This window comes from Malaya genurostris, chromosome 1 (genome assembly GCF_030247185.1).
Source record: "Malaya genurostris strain Urasoe2022 chromosome 1, Malgen_1.1, whole genome shotgun sequence".
Lineage (NCBI taxonomy): Eukaryota > Metazoa > Arthropoda > Insecta > Diptera > Culicidae > Malaya > Malaya genurostris.
This window is the reverse complement of record NC_080570.1, coordinates 127,483,504-127,508,628: the sequence shown is the minus strand read 5'-3', so window position 1 is coordinate 127,508,628 and position 25,125 is coordinate 127,483,504.

Here is a 25,125-nt window from a genome sequence, read left to right as displayed (position 1 = left end):
ACCACCCTGGGTCGAAGTTTGCCGCATCGCTGTTTGGCCGAAGTGCCTCGATAAAAGTCCCCTTATCGAGTTCCTTCGTCTTCTACCTCCGTTCGTAAGTCCTAGTTCTCCATGTGGACGTGGGAGCTCTCTGGCCTATCTTGTAGAGGATCGCCTGGTGGTCGCTGTGGGAGTTCTTCTCACTCACTTTCCAGTCCATGTCTTCCATCAACGATGGACTACAGAATGTAATGTCGATGATGGATTCACGACCGTCTTTGCGCAATGTACTGACTGTTCCTACATTGCACAGCTTTTTCATCCAGCTTCGCCAGAGCTTCAAGTCTTTCAATAATCGAAGAAAATTATTTTGAAGAATACCACAGTATTATGTATGATAGTAGGATTGATATGAGAAAGGCATCATTACACCACTACGTGGATTAAACAGGTTTTTCTATTTGGCAAATGATGAACTTGCATGCCTTCAAAATGGGACAGTAAGATTTTAGACTTCTTCCTAGCACGACATTTATTGGCGGCGACCCCCATTAATTATATATTTTCCATATTAAACTTTCAACTAACCGAATGACATGATTAGTTTCCATTTTGAATAACTTGGCTATTCGTGTAAGATTCCGAGAAGCGCCGTTGGATATTGTTCGTAACATAGTAACAATAATTCGTATCCACTTTCGAACGGGTCACTCGCTGGTCGACACAAACCGCCGTACCATCCGGTGAATCATGTTCCCATTCCGTGACAGGAGTAGTTGACTTTCCTAAGTATGATGTTGTGGCCTCAACTATGGGAACCCATATCACCATCAGAGCACAATAAAACCAAAGCCAGAGCCCACAGTTTGTAGCGCCGTACGAGAATCAACATGCTTTCAGCGTCGGTGAAACGGCCAACAAAACCTAAGCCGGCAAAGTCCTCGGCAATGTGTCGGATCAACAGCCCACTCATCCACCAGCTGATGCATACTTTATGCGAAACCATTATGTGCATCGTCTGGGAGTTTGCCACTAATAAACGACGACGGAGAAACGGAGGTTGGAGTTTGGAACAGGTCCTGAAGGAACGGAGGAAAGGAAAGAACATCGTCTTAGAAAGCTGCACATCGAATCATCTTTTCTGGGAAACCACCGTCGGTCGTCCGGCCGTCTCCGGTACCACTCGACACAAATGGGATTTATACGTTCTGTTAGTGCAACATGTGCAAGATGCAGCAAGGAATCTGTTGCAGTCTTGTGTTGCGATGCAGTTTCCGTGTGAGATAGAGGTACATACATTTAAATTACTACTATTCGAGCTTAAGCTGAAGGCGATGACTCTTCCGTAACGTCGTTGGCTGCAGCAGATTTCCTCCTGGGCGTTTGCATCCCGGTACCGAAGAAAGACTTACTCTTGCATTTTTTAACATGTGCTTGGTTATGGATTTTTGTTGTTCAATTGAATGAACTGGAAGGCCGAAACGGCCAACTGCTGCTACTGCTGCTGCTGCTTCCGGGTTCCCGTAGTTGAATGGACTTTCGAGTATTCGTTCTCGTATGAGAGGGCACATCCGCATGCACTGGAAGCCTCCGTAAGTCTCGGAATGCTTTCAAAAAAAAAAGTTCTTCTCTTGTTCGTTGACCTCTTTGGCACGAGTAAGTTAATTGAAAAGCCGAGTGGCCAGAGCCATTGAATGAAGAAACTGCACACAACTAACTAATGAGCCCCTATTTTTGGTTCCGCTGCTTTAAACCGAATTCAAGTAGAAGTAAGTGTAGTTTCGGGATCAGTTGGAATTTCTATAGCCAGACAAAGGAAGGTGGAGGAGAAAACTTTTCAAAAAGGAACGTCTGCCATTACGACGAATCTTGGGTTGCTGGCAATCATCGTAGCTCGTAAAAAAATATTAGATTCTATCAAAAAGCAACTCCGAAATGAATGTGCGCCATCGCGTTTCATCCTGATTCGTCCGGTTTAGACCAACCTCGATTGGGAATGGCCAACAATCTTGACCTGTCGATAATAAACCCACCACTTCGTCTCGACAGCGATATGCATTGGAATGACGATGTTACACATCATCGACGCGTACTTTCCTGCTCTTTTTTATTACCTTTTGTTAGGGCTTTTATGTGACATCATAAATTTCAGTTGGAATCAACCCGCAGCAAATGTGCTCAGCTCGATCGGTTTGTGGGTGTGTGTGTGTGACTATGTTTTAGGTACATATATAGAATGTAGATGCGACCGGATTCAGCTCCAATTTATCTCCGGAGCAGAAGCAGTTCACCCTCTTCCATCAACCTGCCTCCTCGCTAGGTTCAAGTGGAACGGTGGCTGACTGTGGGAAAGTATTAACCTCATAAAAATTACATCGCAAACGCAAGAAACAGTTCAGCGAGTTCTGATGGCTGCTGGCAAAAGGTACACTCTTTGAAGTCATACATTTCTACAACCTGGGCTTGGTGCTTTCGGATGGAATGGGAAGCGGTGCTTCATGTAGGTTCTCATTGTGGTTCGTGGAAAAAGCTTTATGATTCGCAAATGTGAAATCATCTCCGGGAAATGATTTTCCGCGCACCATTCGGCTTCCCATTGGCAATGGGAGGGAGTATTTTTGTTTTACTACACTGCCATAAATTTGATTCTTCGAAAGTCAATTTTCTTTCAGAACCACAGTCATTTCCGTCCCTCTTCTCCACCTAATACTACTGGTCGTACTGCGTTGAGCATTATTATTGATCATTTTGGCAAGGCAATGAAACAACTTTAAACAACCAGTTCGCGTTGAAATTCAGAAACATTTGTCTACTGATACAGAACCATTATTTAAACATTTTATTTCAACCACGCAATAAGCATTTCACGTTGCAATGATTGAACGAGTACGATGATAGCTATAGGATGGCAGTGATCTATAAATGGTGAGTGAAGTGTCACTGACCTCACTTTATGCCTTTCTTTTACAGAAAGGTTATGTAAACACTATGACTTTTGAACGGAGGTCCGTAGGGCCGAGTGTCATATACCATTGCACTGAGTTAATTGAGATCACAAAGTGTATCGAAAATAAGCTTATCCACGATTTTTTTTTACAAATTATGATAAAAAACGATATTTTTTTAAACTAAAAATTGATCCTTTATTGTACGAGTTTAAACTGGAGCGTAATGAAAACCGGATGAAATTCAAGTTATTCCTTCACGAATTTTCGAACTGAACACCCATATACCATTCGAATCAGTTCGTCGAGATCAGCAAATGCGTGTGTGACAAATAATTTTACTCAATTTTCTTGGAAAATTTCTTGTGATGTGATGTGATGTGATGTGAAGTGAAGCCACCATCAGTTCAAGGACTTGCCAGTGGATGCGGGTAGACTTACAGTAGCCCCGATATGACTCATCCATTCACCTTCTTACTATAGCTGTTACCGAAAAGCGAACAAAAAGGGTTGGGCGGATATGTAAGTAGAGTCACTTACTCGTATTCCGCGGGAAAAAAGATGCTTTTCCAACCATAATATCCAGTGCGTGGATGAAGCATATCGCTATACATGCTTGAGCCCGCCTGATGGTTTGTTTGAGAAGGGCGCGTCAGACTCATGTCTAACCTTCAGAAGGAAACAAGTTTCCTTCAAGTGACTTGGGCTGGCTATCCACAATCCCTCGTCCAGTCATCGATTCGCCCGATGCCCTGATGCTTCCTCCCTTTACGCCCACATGATAAATGATTTATATTAATAAATACAATGAAACATAGTGTGAGGAAATTAATATAACATAAAATCATATAATATAATGCGGTATAGTATAATAAAATGTAATATAGTATAATATAATATTTGATAAAATAATATACAAATAATATATAACAGTTAATGTAGAGTGTCAGTTATGCTCTTCTATCTTCGCAACACTGCAGGAAGTAAAGTATTTCTTTTCTAATAATAATAATATCCACATCAATAAAAATAATATTTTTTTTTATTCAATAATATAATATAATATCAAGGCACACTGCTTAAGCTCTAAGATGCCAAGGGTATTTACTAATCTTAATTATCGTCTAACTTAAAACTAGAATAGTATCATTATATAATGTAGTATCGGGGTCGCGGATTCTCGAGAATCCAGCTTTCAGCTGGCGATCGGTAGTGGCCGGTGAATTGAATTTAGGATGAGAAGATTCCAGATGGCTTTGGTAATTTTCTATGTTGGCCGCATTCTTCGGTCCGTGTGGGTCCGCGGGAAACACCCCCAGGCTACGAAGGCCCGGCGGGTGGCCCGCAAGCTGGTCATCGACTGGAGCGGTCTTCCGCAGGCGGTGATGGTGATGTTACGGAAGAGAATGAAAAAAGTAAATATTGTGGGAAACGGGGTAAAAAGGGGGTGTGGGAACAAAATGTTTGGAAACGACGAAGATCTCATTAGTTGCCATCGAGATGGAGAAGAAACAGGGAAGGGGGAACGAAAAAGTTAGTGACAAAAAAAAGATCTTGTTAGCTCCAATGAAGATGGTGGACAGGGACTGGGATCGAGAGAATCGGGCGGATGTTAGTGTCGAACCTGTAGGTGGAGATTATACTTTCTGAGTGAGATGTAACAGATTACACTTGCATATTAATGTGTTTAAGGCACTGGTATATGAGAAGCATATATGAGCCATCCCGACTCGCCAACACATCCCGAACCGGAACCTGAGGCGGTCTACCTCGGGCCCTGAGGGATTCCAGTAGCTTCGACCTGGCGTCGCGATACACTACGCACGACCACACGACATGCTCGATGTCCTGATAACCGTCGCCACAGGTGCAGAGCCCGCTCTCCACGATCCCGATACGCCGGAGATGTGCGTTGAATGTATAGTGATTTGACATGAGTCGTGACATAACGCGAATGAAATCACGACTCACGTTCATCCCCTTGAACCAAGGTTTCGTCGATACCTTAGGGATAATGGAGTGTAGCCATCGTCCCAGTTCGTCATTGCTCCATGAAGTTTGCCAACTTTCGAGAGTTTTCTGACGAGAGATACTGAAAAATTCATTGAAGCAGATTGGTCTTTCATAAATATCACCTTCTAATGCGCCCACTTTAGCCAATAAGTCTGCCTTTTCATTACCCGGAATGGAACAATGCGAAGGGACCCAGACTAACGATATTAAATAAGACCGTTCAGATAAAGTACTCAAATGTTCCCGTATTTTCCCCAGGAAATATGGGGGATACTTTCCTGGCTTCATTGCCCGGAGAGCTTCTATTGAGCTTAGACTGTCCGTGACAATGAAGTAATGGTCTTTGGGCAACGTTTCAATGATCTCGAGGGTGTACTGAATAGCAGCTCATTCTGCGACGTAAACTGAAGCCGGATCACTGAGTTTGTACGAAGCGGTGATGTTCTGATTGAAGATGCCGAAGCCTGTGGACTTGTTGATGTTTGATCCGTCAGTATAAAACATATTTTCACAGTTGACTGATCTAAATTTGTTATTAAAGATATTAGGGGCCACTTGAGGGCGTACGTGATCCGGAATTCCATAAATCTCTTCCTTCATGGATGTGTCGAAAAACACAGCAGAATCAAAAGTATCCAAGAAATGAGCACGGTTGGAAACAAACGAACACGGAAAGACCCAAATCAGCATTTTGGCGAAAAAATTAGTTGATTTTCTGATTTTAGTTAGTTATTTTTTGAGACAACTAAAAAAATCTTACTTTTGCTAATTTAGATTTTTTATTTCTGATTCCCTTAATAATAATAAAATATTTGTTGAAATAGCTATTTTTTTAGTTGAATTCACCAATTCAACGTGCTGTCATTTCTTAGCTAAGGCACACTTGATTTCCATTCAACTATTTTTTTAGTTGAATTAGAGAAATAAAACGTTGTTTTCAACCAACATAAATGGTTGAATTGGCTTCGGCAATTTGCAGCTATGTGGCGCACTGTCGCCGAAAAAACGTTAACATCGTAATGACTAGTAGCCACTAGATGGCACTCTACTACCGAAAAATATTTTAGTCGCGGTAGTCTTTTCTATATTGGCAGGTATAAATACGATGTTGTATTGGAGAAAAAGACATAAGCGAAACATAAACTGCTTTTTGACATTTTTTTCTTCTAAATCGCTGCTTTCTTCATTCGACTTCGCAAAATCGACTATCTCACTGAAAACTTTCAGCACTCGGAAAACAAAAACCGAATACAAGTAATACACCGGACGGCGTAGCCCGGAAGGTTGGAAGATACAAAAAGGCGGGTGGGTAATGTCAGAGACATAACTGGATGTCGTGAATACGAAAACAAATGACATGTTCCTTAACACTTCCGAATATCAAATAGTTGATCAATTGTATGAATTATGCAAGCATTCCCCTTTTCCACATTTTTCGCAAAAACAAAGAAGGCTTCACTTGATCTCGATTACTGTGAATTTCACACAGCGAAAAGTGCAAGAATCTAACCAAACTGTTCTACATTTGCACTAAACTGAGGATATTTTCTTTCGATTTGCGAACAACACATCCTAATAGTTCTTCAGAAAACTTTTAGAGCCATTAGAACGGCTGATTTTTTATAATGCTTTCCAACGATGCTTATTCATCCATCGAAATGACTGGCAGCTGTGACGTAATCACTCTTATCGGAAGCGAAACTAGCTTTGCAAACGGCACAAAATACATCTGCTCGCATTGGCGATAGAATCCAAACTGATTAGATTTTTGTTAGGAGCTTTCTTTTACGTGATTTCGTTTGTAGCATTTTCACTAATGGGCGGTCCTAACGGCTATAAAAATAGTCGCATACAGAATATTAATGTCGATTATTTTATTTCGCATTTGCAAATTTATTGAAAAAAAAAAACTATCAATATGCTGTAGGGATTCATTTCCAGCATTCAGAAGGGACAAATTGCGTAATTCTCTACGATATTAAACTCGGAACATTTTTCGCAAAAAAAAGCTTCACTTGATCTCGATTACTGTGAATTTCACACAGCGAAAAGTGCACAAATCTAACCAAATTGTTCTTGATTTGCACTAAACTGAGGATAATTACCTGCGGTTTGCGAAAAACAAATCCTAATAGTTCTTTAGAAAAATTTTAGAGCCATTAGAACGGCTGATTTTTTATAATGCTCTCCAACGTTGCTTTTTCATCCATCGAAATGACTGGCAGCTGTGACGTAATCGCTCTTGTCGAAAGCGAAACTAGCTGTGCAGACGACACAAAACACATCTGCTCGCAGTGGCGATAGAATCCAAACTGATTCAATTTTTGTTAAGAGTTTCCTTTATGTGATTTCGTTTGTAGCTTTTTCACTAATGGGCGGTCCTAACGGCTATAAAAATAGCCGCATACAGAATTTTTATGTCGATTATTTCATTTCGGATTTGCATAATTTATTGAAAAAAAACTATCAATATGCTGTAGGGATTCATTTCCAGCATTCAGAAGGGTCAAATTGCGTAATTCTCTACGATATTAAACTCGGAACATTTTTCGCAAAAAAAAGCTTCACTTGATCTCGATTACTGTGAATTTCACACAGCGAAAAGTGCACAAATCTAACCAAATTGTTCTTGATTTGCACTAAACTGAGGATAATTACCTGCGATTTGCGAAAAACAAATCCTAATAGTTCTTTAGAAAAATTTTAGAGCCATTAGAACGGCTGATTTTTTATAATGCTCTCCAACGTTGCTTTTTCATCCATCGAAATGACTGGCAGCTGTGACGTAATCGCTCTTGTCGAAAGCGAAACTAGCTGTGCAGACGACACAAAACACATCTGCTCGCAGTGGCGATAGAATCCAAACTGATTCAATTTTTGTTAAGAGATTTCCTTTTATGTGATTTCGTTTGTAGCTTTTTCACTAATGGGCGGTCCTAACGGCTATAAAAATAGCCGCATATAGAATTTCAATGTCGATTATTTCATTTCGGATTTGCATAATTTATTGAAAGAGACTATCAATATGCTGTAGGGATTCGTTTCTAGCATTCAGAAGGACCAAATTGAGGAACTCACTACGATATTCACCACTTTTGGAAACATTTTTCTTGAACGATTTGTTGTACAGCAGCAGCTATTTTCTTCTCTTCCTCAGAACGCGTTCTGATTGGCTGGTGTTGACATGGGTCAAATGAGATAGGTTTTTCAATAGTGTACTATTGAAATACTTCAATGCTCTTGCTATACACGTTTAAGTTGAAAAATTTCGATTCTATTGGTAGTTAGATTATATAAATCCTTCCACAGATCACTGAGCTATGAGCTTTCAAAATACGAGAAAGGCAAACGCGCCATATGAATTATCCTCTTTGATACTCGTTTATACCAAACATTTCAGAAAAGTTTAATTTTGAACTATTTGAGATTATGTCACACAACTGAAAATTTTATCATAAAATTGTGATCATATTTCCGATGGCATGTAGCAAAAATTATGTTGATTCGTTAGATACAACAAGAGATATTCACGATCAAAAACTTATCACTCTCTCAGAGGGTAAATTTTGAAAAGGCACCCCATAGTAAAGTAAGTCGTATTCACGACAAAAACATCATTTGACATATACAATTAGAGTGCAACATTCGAAACTCACTTCACTGTTCCGCGTATTATTTCGCACAATCGCTTCAAATGCGCACAAATTCTGAATAAATACACTTTCCATTAAGTGTTTACGTCATTTTTACAAATCAAATCAGAAATTTATATATGGATATATCGTAACACATGCGGAAAACATCAAAACAATTTGCAAGCAGTTTCAACAAGACTGTCCTTTTTAATGGATTGTTTTGCTTTGACACTTCTCATGGGTTTTTGGCTAATAAACTTGTTAATTAAACCAATTTCATTTTTGTGTTCTTTGTGCTGCCCTTCAGTACTGATGGTTATAGAAAATAGAAACAAATTTTCTGATTTTAATAACAAATTAGTTGTCAATGAGAATTTCGTGTTGGATTGAAATATTGCTGGTTTTTGTCCAGGATATTCGCCAACTAAACGAATTCTCTAAAAATAAGAGTTTTTTCCAGTAAAGTAAATTCTCAATTTTAACTAATTTCATAGTTATTTTGGAAATTTTGTTGTTAAAATCAACTAATTCAAAAACAGTAATACGAATTAGGCACAGAGCTAATTTAGGTCGTTCTGTGTATAGAAAGGTTATGCAATCACTGTGAAAACCGACTTTTGAACCGAGGCCCGGAGGGCCGAGTGTCATATACCATTCGGCTCAGTTCGTCGAGTACTCAAAAAGTCTATGTGTATGTGTGTGTGTGTATGTGCTTATATGTGTATGTAACGTTTTTTTGCACTAACTTTTCTCGGATATGGCTGAACCGATTTTCACAAACTAAGATTCAAATGATAGGTCTTGTGGTCCCATATAAAGTTCCTGCATATTATTTGGATCCGATTTCCGGTTCCGGAGTTAAGTGATAAAATGTGCAAAAAAATGAAAATATGTGTTCTTACTTTTCTCATAGATGGTGCGACTGATTTTCACAAACTTAGGTTCAAATGAAAGGCCCTGTGGTCCCACACGTAATTCCCGAATTTCATCCGGATCCGGCAATATAGGGTAACGTGTGTTAAAAATTTTATACCATCACTGGAAAGGGTGAAAAACCGTAAAAAGTTTTCTAAATCTTCTCCAATTGATAGTTTTTATCAGTAGACGGTCAAACAAACCGATTTCGGTTATTCTTTCAAGAATCGAAGAAAATTATTTTGAAGAATACCACAGTATTATATATGATAGTATGATTGATATGAGAAAGGCATCATTACACCACTAGGTGGATTAAAACAGGTTTTGCTTTTCTCTATAGAAAGGTATTAGAATTGCTGAAAAAATCGACTTTCGAACAGAGCCTCGAAGTCCCATAGTGTTATATACTATTCGACTCAGTTCGACAAGATCGGAAAATGTCTGCGTGTGTGTGTATGTGTGTGCACTTTTCGAAGATATATGAACGCGCTCAGTTTTCTCAGAGATGGCTGAACCGATTTTACCAAACTTGGGCTCGTTTGAAAGTTACTGTTGGACGATTGATCAAGTTTAAAGATCAAATGGTTGTGACTTTTAGTTCCGAAGATATGATTGTATAAGTGACGTAACTGACAAAAAGCGTTGTATTTTAACGCGCTCAATTTTCTCAGAGATGGTTGAACCGATTTTAACAAACCTACACGGAACGACCGAAATCAGCATTTTCGCGAAAAATTTAGTTGATTTGCTGAATTTAGTTAGTTATTTTTTTAGACAACTAAAAAAATCTTACTTTTGCTGATTTAGATTTTTTATTCTCATTCCCTTAATAATAATAAAATATTTGTTGAAATGACTATTTTTTTTAGTTGAATTCACGAATTAAACGTACTGTCATTTCTTAGCTAAGGCACACTTCATATCCAGTCAACTAATTTTTTAGTTGAATTAAAGAAATATAATGTTGTTTTCAACCAATATGAATGGTTGAATTGGCTTCTGCAATCTGCAGCTATATGGCGCCCTGTCACCGAAACGGTAACACCTTAATGACTACTAGCCACTAGATGGCACACTACTGCCGAAAAAAATCAGACGCGGTAGTCTTTTCTATATTGGCAGGTATAAATACGATGTTGTGTTGGAGAAAAAGACATAAACGAAACGTAAACATCTTTTTGAATTTTTTTTCTTCTAAATCACTGTTTTCTTCATTCTCACTGAAAACTTTGAGCACTCGGAAAACAAAAACCGAATACAAATAGTACACCGGACGGCGCAGCTCGGAAGGTTTGAAGATACAAAAAAACTTCATCACAATTAGAGTGAAACATTCGAAATTCACTTCACTGTTCCGCGTAAAAACATTATTACGCACAATCGCTTCAAGTGCGCACAAATTCTGAATAAATACGATTTCCACTAACAGTTTACGACATTTTTACATATCGGTTTAGAAATTTAAATGAAGATATATCGAACACATGCGAAAAACATCAAAACAATGTTCAAGCAGTTTCAATAAGACTGTCCTTTTTAGCTTTTTAATGGATTGTTTTGCTTTGACACTTCTCATGAGTTTTTGGCTAATAAACTTGTTAATAATACCCATTTCAGTTTTGGTTTTTTTGTGCTGTCCTTCAGTAATGATGGTGATAGATAAATAGAAACAAATTTTCTGATTTTAATAACAAAATTAGTTGTCAATGAGAATTTCGTGTTGGATTGAAATATTGCTGGTTTGAGTCCAGGATATTCACCAACTAAACACATTCTCTAAAACTAGAGTTTTTTCAGCAAAGTAAATTCTCAATTTTAACTAATTTTATAGTTATTTTGGAAATTTTGTTGTTAAAAGCAACTAATTCAAAAACAGTAATACGAATTAGGCGCAGAGCTAATTTCGGTCGTTCCGTGAAGAAGGATTAATATTCTGAGCCATGTAATCAAAATACAAGGACATAAAACGGGTTTGAGAGTTAAGCTCACCTAACCTTTCGAAGTTTTCAATCACCAGAGGATTCAAAATGTCGCATCGAATGAGCAAACGATATGAGAGATCCCAGAACCGGTTTTTCAGTGGAAGAACGCCAGCCAGCACTTCGAGGCTCATCGTATGAGTCGATTGCATGCAACCCAAGGCAATACGCAAACAACGATACTGAATTCTTTCCAGCTTGATGAAATGAGTGTTCGCCACGGATCGGAAGCAGAAGCATCCGTATTCCATCACGGACAATATCGTTGTTTGGTACAACCTGATCAGGTCTCCTGGGTGGACACCCCACCATGATCCGGTTATTGTACGAAGAAAGTTGATTCTTTGCTGGCATTTTTGTTTCAGATACCTAATGTGACATCCCCAGGTGCCATTGGAGTCGAACCAGACCCCGAGATATTTGAATGTGAAGACCTGAGCTATGGTTTCACCCCTTAGTTGAAGCTGTAATTGTGCTGGTTCTCGCTTCCTTGAAAATACAACCAGCTCAGTTTTCTCCATGGAGAACTCGATACCCATTTGAAGAGCCCATGTCGACAAGTTGTCGAGAGCATCTTGTAATGGTCCTTGGAGATCGGCAGCTTTGGGTCCTATAATAGACACAACGCTGTCGTCGGCAAGTTGTCTTAGCGTGCAAGATGTGTTGATACATTCATCGATATTACTTACGTAAAAATTGTATAAAAGGGGGCTTAAGCATGAGCCCTGAGGAAGACCCATATAGCTGAATCGTATTGTCGACAAATCACCATGCGCGAAGTACATGTGTTTCTCAGACAATAGATTATGTAAAAAGTTGTTCAAAACTGGCGAAAGACCATGCTGATGCAACTTCTCAGATAGGATATTTATAGAAACTGAGTCAAAAGCCCCTTAATGTCTAGGAAAACTGACGCCATTTGTTCTTTCCGAGCAAATGCCATTTGAATTTCTGTTGAGAGCAACGCAAGACAATCGTTCGTTCCTTTGCCCCTGCGGAAGCCAAATTGTGTATCTGAAAGTAAGCCATTAATCTCGACCCAATTGTCTAGACGGAAAAGAATCATTTTTTCGAACAACTTGCGGATACAGGAAAGCATAGCAATCGGCCGATACGAATTGTGATCGGAGGCTGGTTTCCCTGGTTTTTGAATGGCGATAACTCTCACTTGTCTCCAGTCGTGTGGGACAATATTACCCGTGAGGAACTTGTTGAATAAATTCAGCAAGCGCCTTTTGGCAGGGTCAGGCAGATTTTTCAACAAGTTGAATTTTATTCTGTCTAATCCCGGGGCTTTATTGTTACATGACAAAAGTGCAAGTGAGAGCTCTACCATCGAAAACGGTGTTTCATTTGTACTTGGTGTGCGCGGGTGATCTTCTGTTCCGGAACAGAGTCTGGGCATACTTTTTTAGCGAAATCGAATATCCAGTTGGAATATTCCTCGCTTTCATTCGTGGTGTTATGATTGCGCATTCGTCGGGCTGTGTTCCAAAGAGTGCTCATAGATGTTTCTTTCGTTAAGCCGTCTATAAACCGACGCCAGCAACCTCGTTTCTTAGCTCTAATCAAGTTCTTAGTTTTAACGTCTAACGCCGCGTAATTCCGGTAATTATCCGGTGTTCCATTTTTTCTAAATACTTTACACGCGGAGGCTCTCTCCGCGTTTAAATTTGTGCACTCTTTGTCCCACCACGGGTTGGGAGGACGGATGTTAGTTTTTGCGCCGGGTACACGTTTCGTCTGAGCTTGAATCGCGGTATCGAGAATCAAGCCAGCCAAAAACGTGTACTCTTCCACCGGAGGAAGTTGTTGAGTTCTTTCCAGTTTCTCAGATATCGAAGTCGCATAGCTATTCCAATCAATATTTCGTGTGAGGTCATACGAAACATTGATTGTCTTCGATGGTTTTGAGCCGCTGGTGATTGATATTACGATCGGTAGATGATCGCTACCGTGAGGATCAGGAATTACCTCCCACGTGCAATCCAACCGTAGCGATGTTGAGCAAAGTGATAAATCCAGCGCACTTGGTCTTGCTGGTGGTGCAGGAATTCGTGTCATTTCTCCCGTATTCAAGATTGTCATATTGAAGTTGTCGCAGATATCATGGATCATAGTTAATCTGTTATCGTCGTGAAGACAGCCCCATCCCGTACCGTGTGAGTTAAAGTCTCCTAAAACCAACGTCGGTGCGGGAAGGAGCTCTATGATATTACTGAGCCGCCGATGCCCAACCAAGGCTCTAGGGGGAATGTAGATGGAAGCAATACAAAGGTCCTTACCTTTGATTGTAACATGACATGCGACAACTTCAATACCTGGTATCGAGGGGAGGTTAATTCGATAAAAAGAATAGCACTTTTTGATCCCTAAAAGTACTCCTCCATAGGGAACATCTCGATCCAGGCGAATAATGTTAAAATCGTGGAAGTTTAAGGATATTTCAGAAGTTAGCCAAGTTTCGCACAATGCAAATGCGTCACATTTCAGATTATTTACTAGAAATTTAAAAGAATCTATTTTTGGGATGATACTTCTGCAATTCCACTGTAAAACAGTGATTAGATCCGTGACCTCGGTGGATGATTTAGCCATCGAAGGATACAATCGCTGAGAGAAGGGGCCAATTTGCAGTCAACTGCTTCAAATATGTTTTTACTGTTGGCATGAAAGCAATTAAAATGCTTCTAAGAGGGTCAGAAATATTGAAAGTTGTAAAAATCCAGTCCACAACATCAGAGAACTTGATAAGTCCAGCACCTAGTTGGTTCTCTGGTGGATTTTTAGGGACGCTTGGGGATTTTGTAGTCCCTGGAAGTCGTGGGAATTCCATCTCGGAATTGAGCTTTCCGAAACCAGGAGCTTTTTGCTTCGGTGGTGTGTCCCGATTCCCGTTAGCTGTAACTTTTCGAAGGCCTTCGGAAGACACCTTCGAACCCTTACTAGGTAGCTTATGAGAGGATTTATTGATTCTTTTCCTACAGCTATGAGGGACCGCCGAAGATGGCCCTTTCAAAGGGTCGTCAGAATCGCTCTCGTCAGTTGACAAGCAGGCATATGGGTTCGTTGTCTGTTTAGGAGGAGTGGCACTTTTAAGCATCTCGGCGAAGGAACGCTTGGAGTGCTCCTTTAGGGAACGCTTCATTCGATCACCTCGCAGTTTGTACGCAGGACATGCCATTATGTCATGTGGACCCTCCTTGCAGTAGAGACACTTTTCAGCATCCTTACCGCAAGAGCCGTCCGCATGAGCCTCCCCACAGTTACCACAACGTGACTTATTGCTGCAATGGGTAGCTGTATGCCCCAATTGTTTGCAATTAGTACAATTCATTACTCGAGGTACAAACAGACGAACAGGCAGACGAACCCGGTCCAAGAGGATGAAGTTAGGCAAAGCCGATCCGGCGAAGGTCACACGATAAGAGTCTGATTGGGGATAAGACTTTGTTCCATCCCCTGCGATCGATACTGAATGCAATCGCTTGCAGTCCAGTATCTTGACGTTCTTAAGTGAGGGGTCCTTAAAACAACCCGCCCCGTACTTAAGAATGTCCTCGCAAGTCAAACTCGAATCGGTGACCACACCGTCGATTTCGACTTTGCGAGCTGGCACGTAGACGCGGTACTCCAGCGTAAAATGATCCTTTTGTACAAGCTCATTAGCCTGTTTTGAGCTAGTAAACAAGACCCTGAGCTTGTCTGGCCGTATTTTCTCAATACTTTTTATAGTATTATATCGCGAATTCAGGTCCTGCGATATTTTTAGGATATTTAATTTTTTTTCCTTAGACTTGGTCCGGAAATAAACCGCAAGCCCATCGGGATAACTCTTTATGCGAGACTTATTGCTGCCAACAGAGGTCTCCATCTGATTATCGAGAAAGGGGGGTCGGGATTTACATTTAACATGTTGCGGAGCTACCTCCGCGCAGAAATAAATTTATCGGGGAGAAACAGAACAGTCGAATGCAGGGAGGAAAAAAACTAAATAATAATACTTAACTTAAATCCAACGGGGCCACAAAGCCCAGCCCTCGTCGATCGGCGTATCGCCGCTTCGGTGGTGTGCAAAAAACCTCCGAGAGGAAAAAGCACACTCTTTTGTAATCCGCTCAGTGATATCACTTACACCGCTGGAACTGTTCTGATCGATCAAACAATCACCGGCTAACGGTAATGTTTCGATCGTCCGCTCACAACAATGCACTGCTTCAGTATATAATGTGCATAAAATCTATCACAGGAAAAAGCACTATTGTCTATTACACAATAGAGATCTAGTTTTGATCGTCCGGTCACTTTATCACACACGGCACTGGATTTCAACGCTTTCGCAGTAAACACAAAGAACGTCCGTTCACTCGGAAGGTTGAAACGGCAATGTAAAAATAATATATAATATTATTAATCATAGCAAAATGATAGTAATAACTATGAATGTAATAGTGAAAATAATGTTATAAATAATAATATATAATACAATGAAAAAATGACATGTTGCGATATGCTATGATATATATTACTATGTATAATGTATAATAGCTCTCCTACTGCCACCAACACCTTCCATCGACCAATTGTCACCACAGACACACGTGTAGGCATGAGTCAGGAACCTGTGAGTAGCAAGCTCACCTTGTGACGACCTTGATGTTTAGTTGAAGGATTACTTTAAAAGTGATGACTTATAAGGAAAACAATTGTATATGTTGAGCAGTGGTACATGGTACTACTCATAATGAACTTCACAACGAATAACTCGTCGTGATTGAAACTTCAATTCGATTCGACCTAAGTATATGATAACAGCAAATATCCTTCTACCTAAAAGCATCGAGCAGAGCTCAGTACGAACAAAAAAGTATAGCAATTCCCTAATCCAGTCATCAATTCGTCTGATGCCCTGATGCTTCCTCCCCTTACGTACCCACAACAAATGTTTTTAAAATAATTCAATAGAAGTATATGGTATAATACAACATAATATAATATAATACAATATAATATAACATAATATAATGTAATATAATATAACACAATTCAATATACGATAACATAATTGCTTACAGTGTCACACACACCAGATGGCCTGTCTAGTTGCTCTCGCTCCAATTAATTTAATCTTGCAAAATTTTCATATAATATAATAGTCATGTATATAATATAAACTAGTATACTTAGAAATCTCTTGAAAAGATTCCTAGTTGGTCATATAGGGAAAGCTTGTTTAGTTATAAAACGTGTGTAGTTGATTTGCCAAAAATTTCCATAAAATATCGAATGGCTAAAACACTATCTTAGAAATGCGAATCCACATATGCTATATTAAATGTGAAAATGTTTAATTTTCAATTTTCAGATGAACCATTGATTTCACGAGAAAATGAAAAGATAATACAGTCTAATGAAAACAAATAAAAATACATCGGTTAAACATATTTCGAATAGACGGCGGTATTTAGTCTAGTGTGTTATGTTTTGATTTCGCGATACGTAAGCATCGTTGATTCAACAAAATATGAAAATTTGGAATGATCTCACCGGTATTCACACTCGCAGTTCGTCCGACAACGTAATTATAACACCGTGATCGAACGTCGATTCTGCTGCCTACATTGGAAGATGTCACCGAAAATTCGTTATAGCCACAACTTCAGCTATTCACCGCGAGACGGCGCATCACTACCAAAAAAGCAAAAAGTGTAGCACTCGCGCTTTTGATGGTCAGAAACACCATGGTTATTGTCCCGTATTAAATTTTCGAAATTACGCTAACAAATAAGTAACCTTTGGGACTCCTGACATCTGTCATTAGCACAACACTTTTTCTATCACAATAAGGCCTACCACACGCACTTATTCCTCGGTCAAAAGATTCATCAATCGATTTTGCTAATCGAATAAAACTATAAATAGCACCTGCTTCAATATATCGTACAACTGGTATATTTTTCAGACATTTCCTCCTTTAAGATACAAGTAGTTGGCAGCTACATTCCAAGGAATTAAAAGCATCAACACTCGTAAAGTGATTCGGAAGGCGAAAATCTAACGCAACAATAATCTGAGCCGATCTAATATTAAAATGAATTTAAAGAACCATTCAAGATTCAAAGGAAAGGTCGTAAAATCCTATAAATCATCTTGCTTTTCAGTCCGATCTAACTTCCGGTTTAGGGGGTACAGGGTGATTAGTATAAAAATGTTTATTTCACATAAATTAATCAGGTTTATCAGTTTTGCAGAATTGGATAGTTGATAACCAAATATACTTATTTCAGTTTTAAAGGTATTTTGTTTTCGATTCGGATTCGATTCGCACTACGATTTCTCAAAGATCTACACTGATTTTCAAACATTTGGAAACAAATGTAAACTATACAGCTACTCAGGTGAATTTATCTGACTTCGGGTACACCGATTTTCGAATTCCGGTCCCAGTATCGAATCGTTTCTCAAAGCTCAATCGTTTTCATAAAAAAAGTCAAATCGTCAAAGACAAAATTAATTAATTTCATTCAATTCCGACTTCCGATTCTGGAATTATAGGATGATGAATCTTTAAAACTCAAACCGATATAGAAGATGACAATCCCAAAAAGCTTTAAAATTGGACTCAAAACTATTGCAATTTATTCATCATATTAATTTATGGGTATACCAATTCGTTTAGGTTATGCTGGTTCCTGAATACCGGCTCTAGAAGTACCGTGAAAAATCATAAACTCTCAAGTGGAGATTACTTCGACATATCAATATATATATATGGAATATTTAATCGATTGTCACACTTTTAGATTCAAATTCGATTTCGATATTACAGGGTAATGAGTGATTAAAATCTCAAATAGCCGCCTCAAACGACGGTCATAAAAATAATGTCATGAAAACTTGAACACCGAAAAATATTCATGCAAAAAACACATGCGGATTGATAAAAAAAGGTATCATCTCACAGTTAGGTGGATTAAGCGCGTTTTTTTTTTGAGAAACAGTGGTGGCATAGATTGATCTGGTTTTGCACTTTCGAGCAGAAATGACAATGAAACACCACCAGAACATTGCATTTCTGCTCGAAAGTGCAAAACCAGATGTTTTACAGTACTTACCTTTTGTACTTACATTTACGTTCTTAAACTCGCTCAGAACAGGGCAATTAGCCGAAAGCGGTAACGAGTAGTTCATAGATGCCGACCTCATTTTTTCTTCGATTTTCGTTCGTCACATTCAGATGAGAAAATGCAACTATCTCTAGATGGTACAATATCCGAATCCGATACGGGGACTTTCTCTACAACACAGTCTCCAAAAATAAATACAAAATTTCATTTACCTGCAATGAGGACACCTGAACTTACCGTTCTGTAAAGTTTTTACCCCCACCGGGTTCGTACATCAAAAAAATTAGGAAAACTTACCGGAAAAGTGGGAAAAACCAATAAAGTTATTTTGTATGGACAATGGAATTTTCCACTGAAAAAGTCGTCGATGCTTGCTAGATCTACGGTTGATGTTTGGCGCGCAACGACCCGCATACACATGGCTGCCAGATGGCTGACTAAACGCTGCTAGCTGGAAAAAATTAGAGGGTTGTATTCAAGACACGACCGAGCACAATAACATTAAAAATGAAACGTTTCTAGGGTCTTCATAATAAATACAAAATAAAGATGATATTGATGATGATACACTAAACTTCACTACACTTCAAAGTTACTTGAAAGCTCAATTTTAGATACAAACAACCTAAAGATTTAAACCTGAACCAACCTGAATTTTATTAATCCTTCAAAATCGTCGGTAATCTTCGGAAAGTGTCGGTAAATAATATGGCAACAATACGAGGAAGAAAACATGTGAAACAGTCCGCATAAAATATTTAGTTACTTACATTGATTTTCGCTTTGGCATATTAGGAATATACGGAATGGATATGCAACAAAATTCCGAAATTTTGTTCATATTGTACCTTGATGTTATTAAAACATGAATGAACATTGTCATAGTTACAACTCGTGTAGCCATCAGACGCTTATTGTTTTGAAGCAAATAATAATTAAACTGCAACTGGCGGTTAACCAAATCCTACGAGGGTTCCTATTTAAACGATACATGTAAAATCGCAGGTAAACTTACCTTGAGTTGAGCAAACCGATCCGTTCACAAATTAAAACATTTTTAATCTTACAATATTGAAACTTTGGAATCATTTAAACTAGGAAAATCCATTAACGAATCATCGAGGAACAAGCGCTGCAAATTAGATCCGAAAAATCTATTGCCGATAATTCTAAATTGGCCTGATAGTTACCAGAGAACCAAAATAAAATACTCAATTCAAACCAATTTTTCAATGGTATGCAATTGAAATATTCAAATGACGTTGTCTCATAAGTTTAAGTTAAATGTTTCCGAATCGATTATTTGTTGAGTTATATAAATCCATCAACAAATGACTGAGTTATAAGCGTTCAAAATTATGACAGAAAAATGTTACGCAATTAGTTTTGCATGTTTTAAATTGACACCCAGCCTCGGGAAGCGAAGTGTAAGGCATTTTTAATGGCAAAATCGACCAAAAAATTTGCTAAAAACATGGGATATTTCAAAAGAATCGGTAACCACGCTGATTCGGTTCTTCAATAGCTAGATATATAAGATACTCAAGCGAACACGGTGTTGCGCAGACAACAGGAAATTTCACCAACAAATAATGCAGAAGCGACAATCCAGCAAGTGAACTCATATACAATCCAGTCATCAGCTCACTAGACAAGCTACTTGTTTCATTCACAGTCAAACATCAACTAGGCAAAGAAATATTGTGCAGCCTATATTTATAGATTTCTCTTCATACTACGCAGAACGATGCGGTGTTTTTTATGCATGACGCAAAGCCTCCTATGCCGAACAGGAAGTTGACGTCATTTTGTACAACAGGGATTGGTGGATGAAAACATAGGTCGATTCCAACCATTTTTTCAATAGTATACTATTTGAATACTGAAAAGACGTCGTCATACATGTTTAAGCTAAAAGTTTCCGAATCGATTGGTTGTTAAATTATAACAATCCATCAACAAATGACCGAGTTATTAACGTTCAAAATTATGACACAAAAAGGTTACGCGACTATTTTTGAAACTTTTAATTGACACTCGGCCCCATATAGTGAAGAGTAAGGCATTTTTAATGCCAAAAATGGCTGGCAGACATTCTGGTGAACGACTGCCTCACCGCTGCCAGATATACAACTCAAACGATACAACCGTATCCACCAGGATTTTTCCACATTGAAATCTTTGACATTTTCAGTGAAGGTGAGAAGATGAAAACGCTCGGCTAACTTAGATACAGGCGACTTTGTTCTGTCAAATTGGATTTGACAACCGTCACTGAATCAATTTTGGTAGCCGTCTGGTGGCCATGGCTGCCCAGGTAGCCAAAACGCTATGCGGGGAGTTGCATAAGTGTTTGACCGTCGAAGAAAAGAATACTAGATCGTTGAAAAAATCGTTTGGCGCGCAAAGATTAGTAGTGGAGATTTCCCGTGCATCATTTAGAGCCACGTGCCATATTGGGTATTAAAACTTGACAAATGACTCAATGACGGAATGCATATGACTGTTTTCTAGAAAACCGCTGTAGGCAGCAGAAAAAGTTCTGATATCATTTACCTGTTTTTTTTTTTTATTCAATAATATAATATAATATTAAGGCACACGGCTTAAGCTCTAAGATGCCAAGGGTATTTACTAATCTTATTTATCGTCTAACTTAAAACTAGAGTAGTATCATTATGTAATATAGTATCTGGCGATCCCCGGTGGCCGGTGAATTGAATTTAGGATGAGATGATTCCAGATGGCGATGGTAATTTTCTATGTTGGCCGCATTCTTCGGTCCGTGAGGGTCCGCGGGAAACACCCCCAGGCTACGAAGGCCCGGCGGGTGGCCCGCATGCTGGTCATTGACTGGAGCGGTCTTCCGGTGATGGTGATGTTACGGAAGAGAATGAAAAAAAGAAGTAAATATTGTGGGAAACGGGGTAAAAAAGGGGTGTGGGAACAAAATGTTTGAAAACGACAGAGATCTAATTAGTTGCCATCGAGATGGTGAAAAAACAGGGAAAGGGGAACGAAAAAGTTAGTGACAAAAAAAAAAGATCTTGTTAATTCCAATGAAGATGGTGGACAGGGACGGGGATCGAGAGAATCGGGCGGATGTTAGTGTCGAACCTGTAGGTAGAGATTATATTTTCTGAGCGAGGAATAACACATTACACTTGTATATCAATGTGTTTAAGGTACTGGTATATGAGAAGCATATATGAACTATCCCGACTCGCCAACACATCCCGAACCGGCACCTCAGGCGGTCTACCTCGGGCCCTGAGGGATTCCAGTAGCTTCGACCTGGCGTCACGATACTCTACGCACGACCACACGACATGCTCGATGTCCTGATAACCGTCGCCACAGGTGCAGAGCCCGTTCTCCACGATCCCGATACGCCGGAGATGTGCGTTGAATGTATAGTGATTTGACATGAGCCGTGACATAACGCGAATGAAATCACGACTCATGTTCATCCCCTTGAACCAAGGTTTCGTCGATACCTTAGGGATAATGGAGTGTAGCCATCGTCCCAGTTCGTCATTCGTCCATGAAGTTTGCCAACTTTCGAGAGTTTTCTGACGAGAAATACTGAAAAATTCATTGAAGCAGATTGGTCTTTCATAAATATCACCTTCCAATGCGCCCACTTTAGCCAATAAGTCTGCCTTTTCATTGCCCGGAATGGAACAATGCGAAGGGACCCAGACTAACGATATTAAATAAGACCGTTCAGATAAAGTTCTCAAATGTTCCCGTATTTTCCCCAGGAAATATGGGGGATACTTTCCTGGCTTCATTGCCCGGAGAGCTTCTATTGAACTTAGACTGTCCGTGACAATGAAGTAATGGTCTTTGGGCATGGTTTCAATGATCTCGAGGGTGTACTGAATAGCAGCTAATTCTGCGACGTAAACTGAAGCCGGATCACTGAGTTTGTAAGAAGCGGTGATGTTTTGATTGAAGATGCCGAAGCCTGTGGACTCGTTGATGTTTGATCCGTCAGTGTAAAACACCTTTTCACAGTTGACTGTTCTAAATTTATTATAAAAAATATTTGGGGCCACTTGAGGGCGCACGTGATCCGGAATTCCATGAATTTCTTCTCTCATGGATGTGTCGAAAAACACAGTAGAATCAGAAGTATCCAAGAAATGAGCACGGTTGGAAACAAACGAAGAAGGATTAATATTCTGAGCCATGTAATCAAAATACAAGGACATAAAACGGGTTTGAGAGTTAAGCTCAACTAACCTTTCGAAGTTTTCAATCACCAGAGGATTCAAAATGTCGCATCGAATGAGCAAACGATATGAGAGATCCCAGAACCGGTTTTTCAGTGGAAGAACGCCCGCCAGCACTTCGAGGATCATTTACCTGTTGATGAATTGTGATTAATGATAAATATTGGCCATCCCGGCCTAACAAATCAGTAAATTTTTGAATAAATCAATGCAAAGTTTGTGCTGTAGAAGCGTTTAGGTCAAGCTGAGAGATTTTCCGTGCAGTTTGTTTTCTAATGATTTAGAGTATACTAAGCCTCTCTAAGCAACCAAAGGTCCACAGTACATGAAAAATATCCACTTTATTAGAGCTCTAAAGTTTGCGTGGCACTTTTTGGCAACTTAAACATACAGAACAAGTTCTGAGAAAACTTTCCCGCTGCCTTAAAGCTGTGCAAGGAACTGCTCTCTGGTCAGAGAATTGACTCAAAGGATGAGATTACAATCTATGCATTTGATAAATTTTTGCTTAACAGAAGTGTTTCACATTTTCACATTAATTTTTGGTGATATTTCTTTTTTGGGCTAAAGCGAATGTGTATCGAATTCTATTGATTGTAGGTTAAGTAATCAGAAAAATAAGGAAAAAGAGTCGGAGGAAAGAATAGTAGATCGTTGAAAAAATTGTTTGGAGCGCAACGAGATGCTTTGTGTAGTCAATCTAAGAGATTTTCCTTGCATTTCTCTTTCTAATGATTTAGATTAGACTATGCGCATACAGCAAGTGGCTATCAGACATCAATGTTCAAGATAATTACCATAATGAATTGAGACTGTCATTTCATGTTGCATATTCTGTGGAGAATGTTCAAACTGGTAAGATCAATATCAAATTACAATTTCAGCGTCGTCTCCAAGCAATCAAAAGTTCCACAGCACCTGAAAATATCCACTTCATTAGAGATCTAAAGTACGCATGGAACTTTTTGATAACTTGAACGTACAGAACAGATTTTGAGAAAAATTTCTCGCTGCTTAAAAGCTGAACACACCGAATTATTTTTTCGGATGTCGGTACAGTTTTACTGACTTTCATTTTCAGCTGGACATTCGGTAATTCGTTCGGTAAAAGTTTAATTTGCTGAATGATCCGTATAGTTCCAATGAACTTCGATGTGTCATAATTCTAATGACTTCTTCATCATTCAATACCGACGTTCGGCAAAAATCATAAAACAATCCTAAAAATATGTAAACGTCTTGACCCGTAAAGTATTACTGTTTTTGGTAAATTGTATTAGAGATCTAGGAAAGGAAGGAGCATTTTTGTTTTCAAAACATATTTTCATCCGATTAATTTATTTGTTTGCGTGTGATGAATGAATTGAATTACATTTGCTCTTCAGAAATATTTTTTTCAAATAAAATGATCAAATATCTTTCGGATGCAATTCAGTAGAATATGGGATCACCCTTCATATTTTTAGAGAGCAGAAATTATATGTTGTAGAAGGCTTTTTTGAATATATTCACTAAATGAAAAATTACCGCTAGGAATCAGTATTATCTATTTTTTGCAAGCAATCAATTCGCACGACTATTTTTTTCTTTACAAATCTAGAAATTTTCACACCTTTACGACCGAAAATTATGTTTTTTGACAGATCTTTATTTCTGCTGAATGTTTAGTGATGATTACTGAAATTCTTCATTATTTTTTATTAATTTTCCGGATATTGGTAAAATTTTTACTGAGTTCGTCAAGAGAAATGACATTTCAGAGTTCACAGACCGTGTCAGTAAATAATAAATAATCGTAACTTTTACATAGGATTTTCCGATATTCAGTAGTTCTTTGACAGATAACCGTAAGTTGGATAAATTTTACGTATCTTTCAGTAAAAATAATATTTTACAGATCGTTGCCGGAAAAATTATTACCGAGCACAAAAATAGAAATTTTTTGTGTATAAGAAACTGCTTTGAAGTTTGTTCTGTCGGGTGAACATTCACGTATGAGTAATTCCTTAAAACGGACTGTTCAGAATAGATATCTGTGCATTTGTTCAATTTTTGCTTAACAGAGGTGTTACATATTTTCACATTAATCTTTGGTGATATTTCTTCTTTTTGAGCTAAAGCGAGTGTGTGTCGAATTCCGTTGATTGTAAGTTAAGTAACCAGAAAAATAATGGAGAGAAACGTTAACCACTTAAGGGCACTCCGCATTCGGCCGAGCCAACCGATCCGAGCTCTCCGGCGTTGACTTCGGCTATGGCTGAGCTACCAGCGTGCGCATGTATAGGTACGCC